The 23986-nt window shown below is 42.8% G+C and overlaps 1 pseudogene; it reads left to right on the forward strand.

The window, feature by feature from the left end:
• The first annotated feature begins 2509 nt into the window (after positions 1-2509).
• On the forward strand, positions 2510-23783 carry LOC131187280 (homer protein homolog 2-like; annotated as a pseudogene).
• The last annotated feature ends 203 nt before the right edge of the window (positions 23784-23986 follow it).

Genomic DNA, 23986 nt, shown 5'->3' on the forward strand with positions numbered 1-23986 from the left:
CATTTATTAAGGTTCTTCTCCAACTGTGGTTTCCTTCAAAGAGAAGTTCAGAAGTAGGCAGTTGAACTTCATATATCTTACCTGCTTTCTTACTACACGGAAGTTATATTTTCTAGAAAACTATAATAAATCCTGGTTTACACATTGTTCTAAGTCAGAGTTTCTCAACCCCAACAACTTTAAATCGAGTGGACTTCAACTCCCAGAATTCCCAGCCACCATGCTGACTGGGGAATTCTGGGAGCTGAAGTCCACACATCTTGCATTCATTGCTCAGGGTTGAGAAATGTTGCTCTGAGTTACAGGCTGATTTGATCATCATCTGCTTTTTGTAGCTTTATTTTTATTTATTTATTTATTTATTTATTTATTTATTTATTTATTAGATTTCTAGACGGCCCTTCTCCCGAAGGACTCAGGGCGGTGTACAGCCTTATTTAAAACACATAGATACACAATACAAATCCCAAATTTAAAATACATTTAAAATGAAATATTTAACCGGCCAATTTAAACTAAAACGGTCAAAGACTGATATAAAACCTTTAGAATATAAAATTATAAATAGATTAGTACAATTAAAATTCAATTAAAATTAAATTAAACGAAATATTAAATTAAAATAAATATTTAGGCTAGTCCCATCCGATTGAATAGTAGAGTCTTCAGTTCCCGCTTGAAGGTACGGAGGTCGGGAAGTTGGCCATAGGGTCGGTGCTGCCACAGAGAAGGCTCTCCCCCTGGGGGCCACCAGCCGACACTGTTTGGCTGATGGCACCTGGAGCAGGCCCACTCTGTGGGAGCGCACAGGTCGTTGGGAGGCTATCGGTGGCAGAAGGCGGTCTTATAAATAGCTTAAGGCAATATGTGAGCTTGATCAATGTGGTTGACAAATCAAAGTTTGTGACTTAATTTATTATGCAAACCAGTCATTTGGGGGTCTAATGTATTTAATAAATTGTGGTTAAGCAAACTGTTTGTTGTACTAATCAAATCTTCTTGTGTTGTTTTTCACAAGACCTAAAATATTTATACTATAAAACAGAGCAGGAGCTACAGTTTCTATTTTATTTGATTCTCGTTTTGTTTAATGGTCAATGATGTGGTGGCTCAGTGGCTAACACACTGAGCTTGTCGATCGAAAGGTCGGCAGTTCAGCGGTTTGAATCCCTAGTGCCGCGTAACAGGGTGAGCTCCCGTGACTCGTCCCAGCTTCTGCCAGCCTAGCAGTTCGAAAGCACAGCAAAAATGCAAGTAAAAAAATAGGGACCACCTTTGGTGGGAAGGGAACAGCTGCCCGCGCCTTTGGCTTTTAGTCATGCCGGCCACATGACCATGGAGATGTCTTCAGACAGCGGTGGCTCTTTGGCTTTGAAACAGAGATGAGCACCACCCCCTAGAGTCGGGAACGACTAGCACATATCTATGAGGAGAACCTTTACTTTTACCTTTAAATTTGTTAAACACATGGATACAACAGAAAGCTTTTCCAAGCATGCCCTTTAAGTTCTGCTTAAGCCTCAGAAGCGATTTTAGAAAAATCCCCATGATGGCTGGCTGCAGTGCAGAAGGGTGCCCTCATCCAAAGAAACCAAAACAATAACACAAATAAAAATGGGTGGCAGAGAGAAAAACCTCATCAGTTTCTCTTCTGGGAAATGGGAATCTTTTGACTGCAACGGGGTGAGCTGCTAGGGGTTCGCAGGGGTTTGGGAGAACCTCTAGCTAAGATTCTGTGCAGTTCTGAGAACCCCCAAATCCCACTCCTGGCTGGCCCCGCCAACCCCTCCCCTCCCAGGAGTCCCTACGTGGCCTGTTTTGGATATAGCTAAGTGCAGGGCACATGTGGAGGCTGGGGGAGGGTGAAAAACAGGCCTACCGGAAGTTCGAGAAGGCCTGAAATGGGCCCGTTTCTGGCCTCCAGAGCCTGGAGAGGCAGTTTTCACTCTCCTGGAGGCTCAAGGAAAGCCTCTGGAACCCGGGGAGGGCAAAAGCGCCCCATCCCGGTGGTGCAAGAGGCCGACTAGGCCACGCCCACCATGGCCATGCCCACCCAGCAACCAGGCAGAGAACCTCTTGCTAAAATTTTTGAAGCCCACCCCTGGACCGCAGCCTTGCGTTTTCTCAGCCCAAACTGCGGGATCTCAATGAAGCATTGAGTATATGTTCTAACCAAGCAGGTGTTGAAATCTGGCCAAACAGATGCATCCTTGTTGGTTTGGTGCCAGGCCACTGTCAACGTCTCTCTCAAAGAAGAAAAGTCATTGGTAAATTCCACCTTTCTTTTGCCTTCCCTCCGTTTCACAGAAGGATGCCAGGAAAAACAAATGCGAACTTCTGTGTATTAGTTAGATTTCAAAGGATTGAGCAAGCTGGGAACACTTTCTCCTTTCCTGCAGCTTCTGTGATTGCTTATATGTAGACCGTTCTTTGGGGTGGGACACAGGACAGACGTCTGTCATTACGGCTTGACTAGGTGAACAAGAACGTGACTTGATCTCCAAGCTTAATGGCTGGGCACTTCATTGGAACCAATCCAAATTCCGTGAAGCAAGAGAACAAAATCTCCAACATCTCCAGATCCGATTCTTCAAGTCAGATATTAAGCATGTTGGCGTGGGTGGGAAGCTGGCTAGAGTTTTGAGTCGCTATATTTAGTTGCAGTCTTAAGATGGCATTCGGGAAGAATCAGCAGATGTTGTTGGTTAGCCACCTGCTAACTTGACTTCCTTCCCCCGCTTTCTCCAGATGAATATGTGGTTGATTCAGGAAAGCTGGACACCTTGACCATTAATGTGGGTTGCTTAGCCATGGTGGCGCAGTGGTTAGAATGCAGTGCTGTAGGTTAACTCACTGCCCATAGCCAGCAGTTCAATTCTGACTCGAGTTTGACTCAGCCTTCCATCCTTCCAAGGTCGGTAAAATCATGCCTTCCTACTGAGCCGAGATGGTGCAGTGGTTAGAGTGCAGTACTGCAGGCTGCTTCTGCTGACTGCCGGCTGACTGCAATTTGGCAGTTCAAATTTCACCAGGTTGACTCAGCCTTCCATCCTTCCGAGGTGGGTAAAATGAGGACCCAGATTGTTGGGGGCAAGATGCTGACTCTAAACCACTTAGAGAGGGCTGTAAAAGCACTGTGAAGCAGTATATGTCTAAGTGCTATTGCGAAGGAAGGAAGGAAGGAAGGAAGGAAGGAAGGAAGGAAGGAAGGAAGGAAGGAAGGAAGGAAGGAAGGAAGGAAGGAAGGAAGCCGTGTTGGTGCAGTGGTTAGAATGCAGTATTGCAGTCTAACTCTGCCCACAGCCAGAAAGTTCGATCCTGATCGGCTAAAGGTTGACTCAGCCTTCTATCCTTCCGAGGTTGGTAAAATGGGGACCCAGATTGTTGTGGGCAAATATGCTGACTCTGTAAACTGCTCAGAGAGGGCTGTAAAATACTGTAAAGCGGTATATAAGTCTAAGTGCTATTGCTATTGCTATTAGTTCCTCGCTTAGTAGTATTGGAAAAAATTGTGTCAATGACAATAGTTTGCCTTGCATGCAGCAGTCAATATGGTCTGAACATAACATAACATATAACATAACAACAGAGTTGGAAGGGACCCTGGAGGTCTTCTAGTCCAACCCCCTGCCGAGGCAGGAAACCCTACACCATTTCAGACAAATGGCTATCCAACATTTTCTTAAAAATTTCCAGTGTTGGAGCAGTGTTCCAGTGTTCCAGTGTTGGAACATAGAATTCCTTGTGTCCAAATTCCTAATATTGCTTCCTTAAAAAGAATTGGGCACTCTAAGCTTGCTCCCAATCGAATTAACATTCAGTTTAAAATTTATTTGTAGAAGTATTTTTGGAGTTTGTATTGTATTTCTTTCCAAAACTAACTTTTTTGGGGGGGGAGGGGGGCATGATAAAACATTCCATCTTTCTTATGGCGTTTCCAGCAATTGTTATTATACGCTTTGTTTAACTTAACATTCATAGCCAGAGTTATAAACTCCCTGTAAAACATTTGGTACCAAGGCTTCCTTAGAGTGCAGCTTTATTGATCTTTTTCTCATAGTCCTTCACATTGATCCACTGTAATTACCTCTCTCTCATTTTTCATTTTGTTTATCTTTGAATTTTTAATCTGTTCCTTCTTTCTGCCATATTTCAATCTTCGTATTCGTTGGTCTTGTATTACGGATCTTATGCTGTAAATACAAGATCTTCTACTAAGCGGAACCTGCAGTATAGTCACTGTTATTTCTTTTTCTTATGTTTTAGCAGAGTTGTGGAAATTGGTATTTGTCTTTCATTTTCCAATTGCTGCCGATACTACTTGTATATTCATTTCAAGTGTAACTTCGATAATGCTCTCAGCAATCTTCTCACTGCTGATTCTTCACTAATAATAATAATAATAATAATTGTTATTTGTACAACCATTTGGAGTGTTTGCATAGATGACCCACAAATCTGCAAAGAGGGATGGAGTTTTATACATATTACAGGTCATCATACTAAAAATAGGTCCTTACCAAAGCAAAGGTCACCTCATGGGAGAATAGCTGGAGGTGCAATTTGAATTGGGACAACTTATATTTTCCAGTGGCTGTTCCCAGGATTTGGGACTCACTGCCAAGGTTTGCCTAGCTAATTACATTTTTTGCTTGTACTTCTTTTATGAAACACAAAAGGTATTTTATTCAGGAGGAATTTTGGCCTTTCGTGCAAATTTCTGGCTGATTTAGCTTTTAACTGATACTTGAGCTGTTTCCTCAAATGATACGTTAGTTATCCTCTGTGAAATTATATATTCTTTCATTTCAGGTAACATGGTCCTTCTTAAGCACTCAAAGTAGCAATAGCAATAGCACTTAGACTTATATACCGCTTCACAGTGTTTTACAGCCCTCTCTAAGCAGTTTACAGAGCCAGCCTATCGGCCCCCAACAATCTAGGTCCTCATTTTACCCACCTCGGAAGGATGGGAGGCTGAGTCAACCTTGAGCCTGGTGAGATTTGAACTGCCAAATTGCAGTCAGCCGGCAGTCAGCAGAAGTAGCCTGCAGTACTGCACTCTAACCGCTGCACCACCATAGCTCAGTAGGAAGGCATGAGGGGGTCAAACTCAAGGCTCGGGGCCCAGATTCGGCCCACGGAGTGCTTAGATCTGGCCCACAGGACCACCCTGGGAACAGTAAAGAGCCGGGCCGTGGGGCCTCTGCCAGCAAAAACAGAGCTCAGGAGGGCTACACTGGCAGAGCACTCGGGCCACCACAGGCACCCACGATATGAGTGACGTCTGGCCACGTCCACCCTGGCCACACCCACCCCGGCCCCCTGAGGTCAAACACAACCCTGATGCATCCCTCAATGAAATCAAGTTTGACACCCCTGATCTACATTGATAAATGATTTTCAGTTCACCCGCAATTTAATCACCTGGCTAGGGATTAGGAAATCCAAAACCACATTATACTCATTGTGATAATGGGCTTTCGGACCGAAACCCCCCTTTGTAAGAAGATACCCAGATATCAAAAGCGGAACAAATCTTGCTAAATCTTTCCTTGATAATTGGAACTCTGCTGTGCCAGGAACTTCCAGAGCAATATCTGGCAATACATCTGGGAAACGGGAAAGGGATGTGAAAATCCAATAAAGTCTTAACCTGAACTCTTCTGTCATTTATCAGCTGTATTAAGCCCCAGAATAGGTAGGAGAGGAAGAGTTCTACTTCGCTGAGTATAACGTGGGTTTGTTGGAAATGCCTCTTTTGCTGTTCACTTTTAAAAAAAAAGATCGATTGGTGTCTTCCTTTGGCAATGAATAAAAATATGGCATTATTTTGTATACTCATATGGATAATATATTAGCCAATCTGGAATTTCACACAACCGTCAGCAAGCATGGGAGGTGTTTCTGCCTTCAGTGCTAGGCATTAGTTTGGCAACCTGGAGAATATTTTCTAGAGTATTAAATAAGGAAAAATTGCAATAGCTATAGCACTTAGACTTATATACTGCTTTATAGTGCTTTGCAGCCCTCTCTAAGTGGTTTACAGAGTCAGCCTATTGCCCCCAACAATATGGGTCCTCATTTTACCAACCTCAGAAGGCCGAGTCAACCTTGAGCTGCGGTGGCACAGAAGTTAGATGTACTGCAGGCTACTTCTGCTGATCACTGGCTGCCAGCAGTTCGAATCTCACCAGGGTCAAGGTTGACTCAGCCTTCCATCCTTCCGAGGTGGGTAAAATGAGCACCCAGGTTGTTGGGGGCAAGAGGCTGACTCTGTAAACCACTTAGAGAGGGTTGTAAAGCACTGTGAAGCGGTATATAAGCTGTAAAACACTTATAATATATAAGTGCTATTGCTATTGCTTGAACTGGTCAGGATTGAACTCCTGGCAGTCAGCAGAATTAGCCTGCAATACTGCATTCTAACCACTGCACCACCACGGTTCTTAAGTTTATTATTTAGAAGTATGGTAGACCCAAAGGTGCTTTTTCCAAAAGGCAGATGGACTGTCTTGCTATTTTTTCTTTGAAAATGTTTCGCTTCTCATCCAAGAAGCTTTTTCAGTTCTTATGAACTGGAGAAGTTTCGTGGATGAGAGGTGAATTTTTTTTTAAGGTCCAGCTGACCTTTAGAAAAAGCACCTTTGAGATGACCATGACCTGGATGATTGAGAATCTCCACAGGCAAGTATGGTGGACATTTTCTGTGAAATTTCTCTGCATTAAATGGGACAGATATTTTATATCTGCATAGGGTTTGTCTTCTAAATTCTAGAACATGCTGGCTGGGGAATTCTGGGTGTTGAAGTCCACACATCTTAAAATTGCTAAGTTTGAGAAGAATTGCTGTAGAATAACCTTTACTATCACTGACCTTCTCCATATATGTAGATGGTTCCTAGGATTCTTAACAACTTAAAACCTTGATTTTATCTCTCTCTGTTTCACGCACACAGAAAAATACACACTGGTTAAGCAGGTTTCAAATGAAACAGGCCAAATCTGAATTTATATATCTTATGAATATCTTATGAATTTCTCCCGTGTAAAAATTTTACACGGGAGAAAACCCGAACAACCAAAGACCTACATACAAACACCCGTGAAAACCGACGTTTCGACGAAGTCTCATTCGTCATCTTCAGGCTTCAGCTTCGTGCTTCTGGGAGCAATGTGTGATCGCAGCTGTTTCTTCCTTTTAACTGCTAGTGGGGGTTTGAAATCCCCCTGCAGCACGCTGGATGATGCTGGATGAGCTGGATGGTGGATATGATGGTGACAGGACACACCCCCAGCCAATCAGAGCACAGAAAAACCCCCATCCAATCAGAGCACAGCCAAGCTCCCACCCAATCAGTTCAAACCCCCACTAGCAGTTAAAAGGAAGAAACAGCTGCGATCACACATTGCTCCCAGAAGCACGAAGCTGAAGCCTGAAGATGACGAATGAGACTTCGTCGAAACGTCGCCAAGACACTTCCAATTTTACACGGGAGAAAACCCGAACAACCAAAGACCTATATACAAACACCCGTGAAAACCTCAGAAAACAAATACATACATACATTCATATATATATATATATATATATATATATGTATATGTATATATATATGTATATGTATATGTATATATATATATATATATATATTGAGTGTGGGTCTGGTGTCATTCCTCGTGACAAACGAGTCCCTAACACGAGGAATGACACCAGACCCACACTCACAAGGTCCACACAGGATGTCACCACCGCACATCCACCCAGAAAGCAGACCCAAACCCACACTGATCATGAAGCACGACCAAGGACCAGAAGCCAGACCGCAGCTGCAACATTAGCCATTTCAAACCCCTCCAATCCATTCATGCAGCAGACTGACACCCACTATGAAGATGTAGCACGACCACAAAGCCAAACAACAGCTATGCAGCTCACCAGCTCAAATCCCCCTGCAGCACAGACTAGACTGAGCACAACCAAGCCCCCACCAACACAGGACACACCCCCAGCCAATCAGAGCACAGAAAAAACCCCATCCTATCAGAGCACAGCCAAGCTCCCACCCAATCAGTTCAAACCCCCACTAGCAGTTAAAAGGAAGAAACAGCTGCGATCACAAGCCTGAAGCTGAAGCCTGAAGATGACGAATGAGACTTCGTCGAACGTCGCCAAGACACTTCCACGGAAAAAACAACCAAAGACCTGTATATGTATATATATGTAGGTCTTTGGTTATTCGGGTTTTCTCCAATTGAAGTGTCTTGTGACGCAAGTCTCCATCTTCAGGCTTCAGCTTCGTGCTTCTGGGAGCAATGTGTGATTGCAGCAAGATCCTCCACAAACATAACATCAAGACAGCATTCTGCACAAACCAAAAAATATCCACCATCCTAAGAAACCCCAAAGACAAAATTGAGTTAGAAAATCAAGGAGTATATGAAATCCCATGCACCGCCTGCCCCACCACATACATCGGACAAACCAACAGAAGAATAAGTGCACGCATTGAAGAACACAAGAACTCAGTCAAAAAAGAGGAACCAACTTCTTCCCTGGTCCAACACCTTAAAGCCACAGGACACGATATTGACTTTAAAAAGACCAGAACTATCGCCAAAACTGAACACTTTAACAACAGAATAATCAGAGAAGCCATCGAGATAGAAAAACGCCCACACAGCATGAACAAACGAGATGATACCTTCCGCCTACCAGCCATTTGGAAACCCGCCCTTATTGATAAATGAGTCCCTAACACGAGGAATGACACCAGACCCACACTCACGAGGTCCACACAGGATGTCACCACCACATCCACCCAGAAAGCAGACCCAAACCCACACTGATCAGGAAGCACGACCAAGGACCAGAAGCCAGACCGCAGCTGCAACATTAGCCATTTCAAACCCCTCCAATCCATACATGCAGCAGACTGACACCCACTATGAAGATGTAGCACGACCACGAACACGAAGCCAAACAGCAGCAGTGCAGCTCACCAGCTCAAATCCCCCTGCAACTCAGACTAATCTGAGCACAACCAAGCTCCCACCCAAACAGGACACACCCCCAGCCAATCAGAGCACAAAAAACCCCCATCCAATCAGAGCACAGCCAAGCTCCCACCCAATCAGTTCAAACCCCCACTAGCAGTTAAAAAGGAAGAAACAGCTGCAATCACACATTGCTCCCAGAAGCACGAAGCTGAAGCCTGAAGATGACGAATGAGACTTCGTCGAAACGTCGCCAAGACACTTCCAATTTTACGCGGGAGAAAACCCGAATAACCAAAGACCTACATACAAACACCCGCGATTCCACACTGCTCTTCCCTCCATTTTGGATCATTCGATTTAAATTTCATTGTATAAATGAAATTTTATTGCATTTTATTCACCATTTAAATGATTTTAGTCTCCTTTGATGGGGACTGAAAAAAAGAAGAAGACGAGATTAAAAACCTAATTTCTGGAAAAAAAAAAAGAAAAGAAAATGCCACAATGTTAAAAATGCTGCGAGGCTTTACAAACACACACACACACACACACACACACACACACACACACACACACACACCCAAAGAAGCATATACCTGTAGAATCCAAACTGCCACAAAGCAATTGCCTTTGTTTTCAGTAAAACTGAAAAACATCCAATTCTGCAGTCATTTGAAACACATCAGGAGAAGTACAGAAATTATTATAGCAGCTGCGGTATGCAATATACTTAATTTTGATGTCTTTCTGGAATATTGGTTCCGACTCAGGCTTTGCACATCTGTTGGCAACATGGGAGGTGTATTAAAGAGAATTATGTGCAATTTCTTGGCATACTTGTAGAATGCCTTACGGCAGCCAATCCTTCTCGGAGTGACTTGTGCTAAAGACTTGTGCTAAAAGGTGTGTAGTTTAAAATAGAGAATGGAGCTGGTTAATAGAGAATTAGTTGAAGTAGAGGGAGTTAGCTCAAGCTAGGTGGATGTGCTTCCCATAGCCATGGCATGTCCTCCTCCCGATGAGTTTACATACTATTCCCTTAAAACAGGTTTGGTTTTTTTTTCTTATTAGGTTCATAACAACAGACAAAGCTCTTTTCAATGTCTGATGGACAGGATTGGATATCTCTCAAGTTCAAACTGAGTCCCTGTTCTTTGCCTTAATTTCTGCTTAGTTTGAACCACATAAAAGAGAGAGAGCCAATCTAGAACTGAGGAGAAATTTCCTGACAGGGAAAACAATTAACCAGTGGAACAACTTGCCTCCAGAAGTTGTGGGTGCTCCGTCACTGGAGATTTTCAAGAAGAAATTGAACAGCCATTTGTCCGGATTTTTATGTAGCAGTGATGGCTAACTTTTTTGCCATCGTGTGCCAAAAGTGGGGGGAGTGCGGGGGGATCACACAAGCGCGTAGCCACACCCATAATTCTATGCGCCCTGCACCCCCACACATGTATGTGTGACCCCCCACAGTCCCCCCACTTTTGCTATGTGATGGTATGGTGGGCCTCGTAGGCCCCTTTTTTGGCTCTCCCTCGGCTCCAGAGTTTCTCTAGGAGCCTGGGAAGGGCGAAAATGGCCTTCCCCACCTGCCCCGGAGGCCCTCTGGAGGCCGGAAACTGCCCATTTGCTGACTTCCGGTGGGACCGGAAGGCTCATGTTTTGCTCTCCCCAAGGCTCCTAGAGAGGCTCTGGAGCCTGAGGAGGGCAAAAATGGCCTCCCCCGCCCCTGGAGGTCCTCCGGAGGCCGAAAATGACCCATTTGCCAACTTCCGGCCCCACCACTTCAGACCAATGGTTATCCAACATCTTCTTAAAAACTTCCAGTGTTGGACCATTCACAACTTTTGGAGGCAAGTTGTTCCACTGATTAATTGTTCTAACTGTCAGGAAATTTCTCCTTAGTTCTAAGTTGCTTCTCTCCTTGATTAGTTTCCACCCTTTGCTTCTTGTCCTATGAACAAATGAAATGAACTTAAATGTACAACTCCCCTTGCTGCACAATTTAGATTCACTTAGAAAGCAGGATTTCCTGCTTTCTAGCGATTTTAAATAGCGCGACACAGCTGATCGTCAGAAATATCGGAGTAACCGGTAGTTTTTTTTTTTTATTACTGGTTCACCTGAACTGGTAGCTTTTATCACTACTGGTTCACCACTGGACAACCCCCACCCCCCCGCAATATGAACACTGAAACCCATGGAGTAATCATCTATTTTTAGTTAGCAGTTAAGGGGCCATTGCAATAGAATATTATTTTGTTTTTTCCTTTCTTACTGTCTTCTCTTGAGGGACTGGCAGCTTAACCACTTCTGTTGGCACTGGGGGATGGATGTGGGGGAGTAGGTACCATCTGTACCCCCGAGCCGGCCCCCCTGCCAGAAAGTGACTTGGAAAGTGAAGGGGAAGGACCATCAGGACTTACCTCGGGAGCATCAGCTTCCCTGGCTCAGCTCCAGCAGCCAGAGGCAGACCAGGTGGAGGAGATAACGAGGCCTCCGTCCCCAGGCCACACCTCCAGACCCGGCTGATGGCAATCAGGCCTGGCTGGACCCTAGGTTTCATAGGCAGGAGAGGCGGGAACAACAGAAGCAGGGGTGGGGCAGGCCTAGGAAGTGCTGAGTCATGGAGCCACACCCCACCGAATATAAAAGCAGCAAGGGCTGCTATACCTCTTCGTAGCAAGCAAATCAACTGCTTAACTACAGCTGAAGTACTGTTTGTTCCTGGTTGACTCATCAAGAGAGATAACAGAGACACTTGGTATACGCTCGCTAGTTTGCTGCCAGAGCTGATAGTGCCGGCTAATTAAGTCATCGCTCGGACTGAGGCGAGGGGGACAGAACAGGCTGTGAATTTGTGGTCCAGCTGGATGCTGAGAATTTTCATCTTTGTAATTCAGGATTTGAAAAATCACACTGCCTCAATCAAGAGTCGTGTTCAAAATTCATTTGAATATTTACATATTTGCTCCGGTGATAGCATGCAGGCCCAACGATCTCATTCTAATGACATGCTCTTTGTATGTTGTGTGTCTTCCTTTTCAGGTGATTATAAATAGCACCATCACACCTAACATGACTTTCACAAAAACGTCCCAGAAGTTTGGCCAGTGGGCTGATAGCAGAGCCAACACCGTCTTTGGCCTGGGTTTTTCTTCTGAACAGCAGCTGACAAAGGTAGGTAAATTGGAGTTTACTTTCGTATGCGTTTGGGGGCGGTGGTTGTTGTCAGGGTGTGTGGGGTTTTTTTTTTTTGGTTTAATTTCTGTTTGGTAAACTCTGCAATAATCTCACCAAATTAAAAGAACGGGCATATGGCTCCAGTGGGCGTCTTACTGATCAATTGGAACGTCTTCCATTTTTTCCCCCTTAATTAACAAGCAATTTCTCCCTGGGAAGTTGATTTAATTTCCTATAATTAGTTGGTGGGAAGTGGCTTGTGGGTGGTGCTAATGATCTTTTTTTCTATTTTAATTATTTTGGGGATGCCTGATGCTCCATCCCTGCTTTGGGATAATCTGCCCCTGCAAATTCACTGTATGTGAGGCTCTTTACTTCTCTAGTCCAGGGGTGTCAAACTCAATTTCATTGAGGGTTGCATCAGGATTGTGTTTGGGGGGGACGACAGGGTGGGCGTGGCCAGATCAATGTCACTCGTGTCGGGGGCACCTGTGGTGGCCCGAGTGCTCTGCCAGCAAAAATGGGCTCCCGAGCTCCGTTTTTGACTGCGACGGTTTTTGGTTGCCTCCTGCAACCCTCTGCCAGTGAAAACAAAGCTCGGGAGGGTCACGCACGGCAATCCCAAGCTCTGTTTTTGCTGGCAAAGGTAGCTGGTCTTTAGCTGTTTCCAGGGCGGCCCCGCGGACCAGATCTAAGCACCCCGAGGGCCGGATCTGCCCCCCGGGCCTTGAGTTTGACACCCCTGCTCTAGTTCATCCCAAGACAGATTCATTGGAGTAGAGCTGCTTTTTTAATTCTTCTCCCTTCAGTCACTATCAAGAGAAAACTACCCTGTTTCCCCGAAAATAAGACCCAACCAGAAAATAAGTCCTAGCATGATTTTTTTAGGATCCTCGTAATATAAACCCTGCCCCCCAAAATAAGCCCCTGTTAAGATTGTCAGCCAGATGGGTGCGTTTAGTACCGTATTTCCCCCAAAATAAGACCTGACCAGAAAAGAAGCCCTAATTCGTCTTTTGGAGCAAAAATTAATATAAGACCCGGTCTTATTTTCGGGGAAACATGGTATCAAGTAGTCTTACTCATCAATGGAAGGAGATAATTAGTTGATTCATTCTTTTAGTTAGTTCCATAGTCCATCTTTCTTCCAGGAACTCAGATACTTCCTTGGTGAGGTTTGTCTCCTTGAAAGCCATTGTGAAATACATTGGACTGAGACATTGTCGCTGGATAATCTGTTTTTAGCCATGCTTCCCCCCCCCCCCCCCGTATGTTTTGCATAATTGGCTGGGCTCAGATACCACACAAAGCTGAACATCTCAAAACTACAACTGCATCATCAACAACAACAACAAAAATCTCATGGCTTAGCTTGACCTGTCATCATTTAAAGCAGTGGTGGGATTCAATTTTTTTTACTACCGGTTCTGTGGGTGTGGCTTGGTGGGCATGGCATGGCATGGCTTGGTGGGCATAGCTTGGTGGACGTGGCAGGGGGAGGATAGTGTAAAATCTCCATTCACTCCCCACTCCAGGGGAAAGTTACAGCAAAATCCCCATTTCCTCCCAATCAGCTGGGGACTCAGGAGGCAGAGAATGCTCCTGACCTCCGGACCTTCCGCCGCGAGCTGAAGACGTATCTATTCTTCCCCGCGGGACTGGCATAAAATGGGTTTTATTAGAATTTTAATGGGGTTTTATGTTGTTATATATTTTATATTTGAATTATCAGCCAATCTGAATAAGTTTTTTAATTCTGATTTTATTGTATTGTATTTATATATGCTATTTTTATCTGGCTGTAAACCACCCTGAGTCCTTCGGGAGAAGGGCGGTATACAAATTAAATTATTATTATTGTTGTTGTTGTTGTTGTTGTTGTTGTTGTTGTTGTTGTTATTATTATTATTATTATTATTATTATTATTATTATTATTATTATTATTATTATTATTATTATTATAGATGGGGCAGGGCCAGTCAGAGATGGTATTTACCGGTTTTTCGAACTACTCAAAATTTACGCTACCGGTTCTCCAGAACTGGTCAGAACCTTCTGAATACCACCTCTGGTTTAAAGATGGTGCGCTGAAACCAATGAGAATTGACATTAACCATTATCTGTGGGATTGGGATAAGGCAACAAGTGTCAGGTAAATTGGCAAGCGAAGAGACGTGTCTAACCTTCTCTTTGGTATTTAAGCAGGTGTGGACAAGGACATGCTATAGAAAGTAAAGTGTATTGTGTGACTGTAGCCTTTTTGAGTGTTGACAAAAGATGTAAAAGAAAGATTGCTGTAACAAGAGCCAAGTAATTGCTTGGTAAGCATCAGTTTGCTGCTTTTCTTTCTGCCTTGAGACAAAACTCAGGGCAAATAATCATAGTGCTTGTCCCCCGCTCTAAAAGAGGCACTTATCTTGACACAGAGCAAATAGGTCCTGTAAAAAATGCAAAGCATTCAGCCATTAACAGCCTGAGATTGCATTGGCTCTCTGGATGAAATGCCCTTGAGCATTCTAAGAATTCCCCGTTAATCATGCCCTTCTCAACCCTGAAAGTTTGAAAGGCTATGAGATATTAGAGCGGAGGCCACATTGCCTGCCAGTTCAGCTGTAACCTCCCCTCCTTAAGCGGGAAGGAAGGTCTGGTTGTTGCACAAACCAAACCTTTATGGAGTTTCCGTGTGTGACTCTAACCTTGTGTGCCCCAGACTTCCTTCTTCCTTGTTTTTCTTCTCATTAGGAACAGGGGATTCATTTTGTGGCGAATGTATATTGTTCCCCAGGCAACATTTCTCCACCTTCAGCTATGATGGGAGAGGCTGGTTTGTCCGTTAACTGTAGTTGACTTCATTCACATGTACACTTCTTGTTTTGATCTCATTAAACATTAAAGCTATGACATATTTAATTGTTTCCCTCCTTCCAAAAAGAGAAGCATGGCAATTGGGTAATAGCAGTGGTGGGATTCAGCCGGTTCGGGCCTGTTCGGGCGAACTGGTAGTTTCCTGCCCCGCCCCTTCCAGGAGTCCCCACACAGCCCATTTTGGCTCCCAGGTAAGTGCAGGGAGGCCTACTAGGCCCAAAATGGGGCACAGGGGTAGGCAGCGCATCCACCCCCACCCCCGCAGCCCGTTTTTGCTCTCGGGGGGGGGGGTGCAGGAGGCCGAGTGTTTCCTGTCACATCCCCTGGCTACACCCACCCAGCCGGTCATTAGAGCAGAGAACCAGTTGTTAAATTATTTGAATCCCACCACTGCTTAATAGTTTCCAGAAGACCCTGCTCTGGGTCATTCCAAACATCTGGAAGTCCCAAAGCCCAGAAGCAATTTTGAGTGGCATATTCAGGTCTTTTCCTGTGTTAGAATATTTCAGACATGTGATGCAACATCCGGAAAAATACAGGATCCTTCACTTAATCCTCCAAGGAAAGACTGAAGGCAAACAAGGTCCAGGCAGAAGAAGATTACGATTAAGAATGACTGTATAATTCGCTGGGGAATTGAAATCCTCCCGGTTTAAAGTTATCAAGGTTGGAGACCCCTGTTCTAGTCCAACCCCCTGCTTAGGCAGGAAACCCTACAGCGCTTCAGACAAATGATAATAAATAAATAAAAATAAAATAAATAAATAAAATGACGTTTTAAAGAAAATCTGGATTTTAAGACTTGCAATAAGGCAAATGAGAGGTTATCTAAAGGAAACATGTAATGATTTATTAGAAGCCAGAAGTTGGAACTTGAGAACCTCTTGAGATGTTGAAACTATTTCTCAAATTCCTAACAAGAATCTCCTTAAAGATCTGGAGAAAATTTTTTTGGGGAGGAAGATTGCTGTAAGATACTTCAAAAGTAAGCCACAGATCCGTGGCTGTTTATGGGTCACAAAACGTGTCTTCCCACAGTTGTCAAAAGTCACCACCCGATGAACATTTAAGATGACCCAGAAGGAAAATGATCAAACATAGGAAAGTGAAATCCTTAATGAACTCGTTTCATTTAATTTTAATTATATTGAAAGGAGCAAAGAGGACCGCCATGACGCAGCATCCATTTCAGTCGGTTTTTGCAGAGATAATGGTGGCGGAAAAATAGGATATCCGTTGCCTTTTTTCCCTCCTCAAATCGAGCATTAACTTTTGGTGATGGATTACACAAATCTAAGTTTTAAATGTGATCTCAGCCACAGGGTTACTATAAGGCTAACTGACAAATTATATTCACAGTCAGGATTTATAACTCTTGCTTGCAAATGAATATTTATATTCCCATTTTCACTCTGCCGTGTTATAGCCAATAAGAGGATGCTTTGGTGGAAAATTGGAGGGGTGGAAGGGGGCCACAACCAAAGGGAGGGGGAACAAATAATGATAATGCACATTTGCACTGCAGCTGAAACAAACACATCGTTTTGATTTCCTTTCTGCATTTTATCTGCTCTTTTATTGCCCTTCCTTCCCTCCCTCCGACGTTAATTGTAGGTTGGTGTGTGAGTGATCATTAAATGATGGGCAGTGGATTAAATATTTATTTATTTATTTATTTATTTATTTATTTATTTATTTATTTATTTATTTATTTATTTATTTATTTTATTTATTTATTTATTTGATTTCTATACCGCCCTTCTCCCGAAGGACTCAGGGTGTACAGGCAAGAATAAAACAGACGGTATAATATACAAATTTAAAATGCAGTTAAAAAACTTATTTTAAAATTGGCCTGAGAAGTAAAATATATAATAAGCTAAAAAACTCCATTTAAAATTAATTTCTAAGAATTAAAAATTTGTTAAAATCAATTTAAGCCAGCCCTCGAATAAAAGATGTGTCTTCAGTTCGCACGGAATGTCCAAAGGTCAGGTATTTGGCGTAAACCCAGGGGAAGTTCGTTCCAGAGGGTGGGAGCCCCCACAGAGAAGGACCTTCCCCTGGGGGCCGCCAGCCGACATTGCTTGGCGGACGGCACCCTGAGAAGTCCCTCTCTGTGAGAGCGTACGGGTCGGTGGGAGGCATGTGGTAACAGCAGGCGGTCCCGTAAGTACCCAGGCCCTAAGCCATGGAGCGCTTTAAAGGTAGTAACCAACACCTTAAAGTGCACTCGAAAGGCCACAGGTAGCCAGTGCAGTCTGCGCAGGAGCGGTGTTATATGGGAGCTACGCGGAGCTCCTTCTATCACCCGCGCAGCTGCATTCTGGACTAACTGTAGCCTCCGAGTGCACTTCAAGGGGAGCCCCATGTAGAGAGCATTACAATAATATGGCTTTCTTTGTATTTGTTCTATGTAGTTTTCCTTCCCCTTCCTCCTTTTCCTCCTTTTCATTTTCATCTTCATTTCTTCCACTTCTTCTTCCTCCTCATTCTTCTTCTTCCTCTCCTTCCTCCGTTTCCTCTCCTTCCTCTTTATTTTCAGCTTCATCTCTTCCCTCTTCCTGTCCCTTTCCTTCTTCATCCTCCTTCTCTCTTTCTTCCTTCCCTTTATTTTTATTTTTACCTTCATCTCTTCTCTCTTTCTACCTTCTCCGTCTTCTTTCTCCTCCTCCTTTCTTTTTCTTCCTCGCAATTCATTTTCAGTCTCATCTCTTCCATCTTCTTCTCTTCCTCTTCTTTCTTCCTTTCCTTTCCTTCCTCTGTTTCCTCCTCCCTCCCTTCATTTTCATGTTCATGTCTCTCTTGCTCTTCTTTCTTTTCCTTCTCTTTTTCCTTCTCCTTCACTGATGATGTTATCTAGTTTGGGTAATGAAACATTTGCAAGAAAACAAGAAAACTCAGAGAGCACCTGAGGGTAGAACAAGAAGCAATGGGTGGAAACTGATCAAGGAAAGAAGCAACTTAGAACTAAGGAGAAATTTCCTGACAGTTAGAACAATTAATAAGTGGAACGACTTGCCTGCAGAAGTAGTGAATGCTCCAACACTGGAAATTTTTAAGAAAATATTGGATAACCATCTGACTGAGATGGTTTAGGGTTTCCTGCCTGGGCAGGGGGTTGGACTAGAAGGCCTCCAAGGTCCCTTCCAACTCTGTTATTATATTATATTATATTATTATATTATATTATATATTATATTAACAATTACCTCCAAGGTCCCTTCCAACTCTGTTATTATGTTATGTTATGTTATGACTCCTTCTCCTTCCCCTTCTCCTCCCCCCCTCCCCCTCACCTTTCCCTTTCTTTCCTTCTTCTCCTCTTTTAAGAATCGTCCATTTCAATTCAGCAATGTACTTCACACCTCTTTTTGCCTCTCTTAATATTCTTAGTGAGATGCAGTGGCTCAGTGGCTAAGACGCTGAGCTTGTTGACCCAAAGGTCGGCAGCTCAGCGGTTCGAATCCCTAGTGCCGCATAACGGGGTGAGCTCCCGTTCCTTGTCCCAGCTTCTGCCAACCTAGCAGTTCGAAAGCACGTAAAAAATGCAAGTAGAAAAATAGGGACCACCTTTATAGGTGGGAAGGTAACAGGGTTCCGTGCACCTTTGGCATTTAGACGTGCCAGCCACATGACCACGGAGACATTTTTGGACAGCGCTGGCTCTTCGGCTTTGAAACGGTGATGAGCACTGCCCCCAGAGTCGGGAATGACTAGCACATATATGCAAGGGGAACCTTTACCTTTTACCTAATATTCTTAAAATTAGAATTATCCAGCCTTGTGGCAAAGCAGAGATCTACTGGTATCCATTAGAATACAGCTGGAGATGTGATATTGGATTTTGCATTCAAATGGTTTGGCACAGTGGTGGGATTCAAATAATTTTAACAACTGGTTCTCTGCCCTAATGACTAGCTGGGTAGGTGTGGCTTGGTGGTCATGTGACCGTGTGGGCATGGCCAACTCAACGTCACTCACGTCGATGGGCACTTTGCCTTAGCTGTTACAATGTAATAAGAGTTAAGCAGAGAGGCAGTTTCTGTAGGCAAGACAGTAAAGATTAGGCTGGAAACACCACCAGAATGTTCCTTCCTGCCTTCCTTACAGGATTAGTCCTGTAAAGTGGAAAAAAACAAAATAAGATTTCTTCCAACAACCGGTTCTCTGAACTGCTTAGAAAGTTAACAACTGGTCTCCCAAATAGGTGCGAACCGGCTGAATCCCACCACTGGTTTGGCGCTTGTTTGCATCCAGATTTTATCATTCAGCAACCCTGTACTTATTGGTATAAAACCTTATGGCAAAAAACCCCAATATTCTGCAGCACGTCAGAACCAAAGGTGCTGTTTTCCTTCACATGTGGGGAGGGGGGGCAGTGTTGCTCCTTACCACATGCCAAAAACCAACAAGAAAATAAGAGTAGGTGGTAATGAACAGCATGGTTTATAGATTTTCAGGGTAGGGATGGGAGAAATCAGCATTTGCTAAATAACTACTCGTGTTTCTGCATATAATAAACCATAAACCATGGTTTGCAAGCCGCAAGCAAAGCAAAAACTGAACGATGGATGAGCTTGTTGGGTGGATTCTTAAAGAGCCAGCAAACGCTATATTAAAATAATTAGATTAGAAAGTGCATTTATCTACCTTTTTCCAATGGCTGAGTATTTCTCTTTTTTCCCCTACTCTTTAATATTCATGGAGATTGAATTCTGAATTGGAGCAAGCTAATATGTCTACCAAAGTCTTATGTCTGGGTATGGCTAAGTTTACTACAGTTCGCGATCAGCAGCCTATGAGACCAAGACATTATCCAACGTAAAATGCATTTCCCCACTTTCATAAATCTGGAATCCAAAGATTAAGACAATATTTTGATCTTTGTGTTCTCATTTAGTTTGCTGAGAAGTTCCAGGAGGTGAAAGAAGCCGCTCGACTGGCCAGAGACCGGTCGCAAGAAAAAATGGAAACTTCCAGTAACCATTCGCAAGTAAGTCATGATCTGTTCACTATTAAAGGACGGGGGAAGGACCGATTGGTCAAGTCAAGCTTGCAAAAGGGAAAAAGGCAAGTTTTTGACAGGAAGCTTTAAGATTTATTTATTTAGTTAGTTAGTTTGTCAAACATGTACTTGAAACTCCGTCGCCTTCGACAAGACCTAAGTTTAACTCACAGAATCATCTATTGTAATGTCCTTCCTGTCAAAGACTACTTCAGCTTTAATTGCAATAATACAAGGGCAACCAATAGATTTAAACTTAATGTTAACCGCTTTAATCTAGATTGCAGAAAATATGACTTCTGTAACAGAATCATCAGTGCTTGGAATACTTTACCTGACTCTGTGGTCTCTTCCCATAATCCTGAAAGCTTTAACCAAAAACTTTCAACTATGGACCTCACCCCATTCCTAAGAGGACCATAAGGGGCGTGCATAAGCGCACAAACGTGCCTACTGTTCCTGTCCTATTGTTTTACTTTTCTTCTTCCTATATATATATATGCTTATACCTCCTAACATTTACTCATATATATGTTTATATACTATATAATCTTTTTGTATGATGTTGTGACAAAATAAATAAATAAATAAATAAATAAATGTACGAGAAAACAGGTATAAGTATAAATGTGGACATGAACACAGGAAATGAGTACGAATGAATGGGGACAGTAGGACAGGGAGGGTAGGCACATTGGTGCGCTTATGCACACCCCCTTGACGGACCTCTTAGGAATGGGGTGAGGTCAACAGTAGACAGTCTAAGGTTGAAGCTGTGGGGGTTTGAGGATGTAACAATGGAGTCAGGTAGAGCATTCCAGGCGTTGACCACTCGGTTGCTGAAGTCGTATTTTCTGCAATCCTATTTGAAGCGGTTTACCTTGTGTTTGTATCTATTGTTTGCTCATGTATTATTGAGGTTGAAGCTGAAGTAGTCATTGACAAGGTAGGACCTTGTAGCAGAAAATTTTGTGTACTACTCTTAGGTTGGACCCTAGGAGGCATAGTTCTAGGTTGTCCAAGCCCAAAATTTTGAGCCTGGTGGCATAAGGGATTCTATTGATAGCAGAGGAGTGGAGGACTCTTCTTGTGAAATACCTCTGGACCCGCTCAGTTGTATTAATTCTTAAAATTATCTTGAAACAATAAGATCTTGAAATGAATTTAAAATAAAGCATCGGCTGAGGGAAAAAAAAAAACATTTTCCTGTAGATTGGCTGAGTTGAATCATTGGGCTAAGCTGTTGTTTCATCAGCAAATTGTGATTTACTGCTCTGTTTTGTGAATGCAATCTTTGACTTCTGGTTGACAGAACTGAAAGCGATGTTACAACTTATGTAAAATTCACAGGTCCTTGGTGCTCTCTGGGCTTGCTCGTCTTCTTGCAGACATTTCTTTAGCCAAACTAGGTAACATCATCAGTGGTAGTAAGGCGTGACCGCAAACTGCGCTCCTTACTAGCACTGATGGTGTTTCCTAGTTGGGTGATAAAATGTCTGCAAGAAAAAAGAGCAAGCTCAGAGAGCACCAAGGACCCCTCATTTCAACCCTGAGCTACAAATGTTCTGCTTTATTGGTGTGTTAAAAATCATAGGAAAAAGATCCTTTTGATTACGAAGAAGGGATCATATTGAACTGTTTTAATCCTTCTTGGATTAAAGTCGCAAAGTCATGTCCGACCCATTGTGACCCCATGGACAACGTTCCTCCAGGCCTTCCTGTCGTCTACCATCCCCTGGAGTCCATTGAAGCTCACGCCGACTGCTTCAGTGACTCCATCCAGCCACCTCGTTCTCTGTCGTCCCCTTCTTCTTTTGCCCTCAATCTTTCCCAGCATTAGGCTCTTCTCCAGTGAGCCCTTCCTTCTCATTAGGTGGCCAAAGTATTTGAGTTTCCTCTTCAGGATCTGGCCTTCTAAAGAGCAGTCAGGGTTGATCTCCTCTAGGACTGACTTGTTTGTTCGCCTTGCAGTCCATGGGACTCTCAGGAGTCTTCTCCAGCACCAGAGTTCAAAGTCTTCAATTCTTGGTCCATAAGAATTGGGTTAAGCTGGCTCAGCTTTCCTTATGGACCAACTTTCACAGCCATCCATTGCAACTGGGAAAACCATCGTCTTGACTATACACACTTTTGTTGGCAGGGTGATGTCTCTGCTTTATATACTACGATTTTTAAAAAAACTGTCACTCTTTTTTCTTGAGTACTGTGTTGGCATGAATGCAATCTGTGATTTTGCTAAGGGATTCAGTTTGCATTGACAAGACTATTTTTTGAACATATTGTATTGATTTTGAATGCTTGGTGGGGGGATTCAATTAAGAAACCTGTAAATGCAAAAAAAAAAAAATTCTTTGAAGGCGACATCTGCCCCTACCCTCTGGATCTTCTGAAAATGCCTGAAATCCTGGCTCTGCCAACTGGACCTGGGCCCCCATGAGGTCATCTACTCTGGAGGGGGTTAGCAGATCAGGAGAAGATTCACCTCATTAATGCTTTGGTCCTTTTTTATAAGATTTTGCGTTCATTATTTTTATTTTATTATTTTTATTTTATTTTATTAGATTTTTATACCGCCCTTCTCCCGAAGGACTCAGGGCGGTGTACAGCCAAATAATAAAAACCCCACAATATACACATTAAAACGGAAACTTAAAACCAAGCATATTACATAAATGGCCGAAATTTAAAACAATTTAAAACCCTAAAATTCATAAATAACCCCAATTAAAATTTAATAAAACTTTTAAGCATTAAATTATTAATGCTTTTAATTCTTACTGTTGAATATTTGCAATTTTTTCATTGATCCATATGTGCTTTTACGGTGCTGAAAGCCGTCCAGAGTGACAGTAAAATGGGCAGCATATAAATTTAATAATGGAGAGTTTAAAAATTTATTTAACGTACGTGAAATATTCAAATTGAAAGCTGCAGATTTTTCCAGAATAGCAGGAGAGTGTCAATCTTGAGAGTGAGCCTCAGAAGAAGTAATATGTAAAATTTATAACTGTGCAGAAATGGACAGACTTAAACCTTAGAACTCAAAGACAAAAGCAAATCAAGGTACTATGAAGTCTGGAGTAAATTTTATGACTGTTTAGACAAGAGGAAGAATGCCAAAAACAAGGGATAATGAATGTCTGGAAATGTATACATCAATATATATTGAAATTGTGAGTGTAATATAAGTTTATTGAATATGTGTATAACTGTTTAGGAAGTAATATATTGTATACTTGATATATAATGAAGTAGGAGATGTGTAAATTTGTATATAATTAGAGGAATATATTACTTATTAACTTGAATTTGATGCAAATGTTAGAAACCAGAGATGTTGAGCAATGTCCATTGTTTTTGTTTTTAAAACTAATAAAATATTTTTTTAAAAAAAAATCTTGAGGATGAGCATTGATTGGCTCACTCCCAAAATGATAGGAGTGTTATTGTGCGTTTCGCAACATGGTTTAACATGTCAAGAAAACGAATGCTTTGGTTACAATGGTTTTTTTTTTCCCCTTGTCCTCTTAAAATCATTTCATGCAGGAATCGGGCCGTGAAACTCCGTGTTCTACTCGAACATCCAGTGTGAATGGAACGGATGAGGAAAAAACCCCCCATGGAGGTCCCGGTGATGCACAGCTAAAAATGGAAAACGACAAACTCAGGATTGCTCTTGCCCAGAGGTGAAGCAGTTTTCGAGAGTCATTCATGAACGATGGGTGACTCTTGTGACAAGATTTGTTATTTTATAAATTTATTTTTATTTATTTTTGTCAAGCGTGTATAAGATAATAATAATAATAATATCAGAGTTGGAAGGACCTTGGAGGTCTTCTAGTCCAACCCCTGCTTAGGCAGGAAACCCTACACCATTTCAGAGATTTAGTACGGGACAATCTTGGTCATACTTATAGATGACCTGTGAC

Source organism: Ahaetulla prasina, unplaced genomic scaffold (assembly GCF_028640845.1).
Source record: "Ahaetulla prasina isolate Xishuangbanna unplaced genomic scaffold, ASM2864084v1 Contig16, whole genome shotgun sequence".
Classification (NCBI taxonomy): Eukaryota; Metazoa; Chordata; class Lepidosauria; order Squamata; family Colubridae; genus Ahaetulla; species Ahaetulla prasina.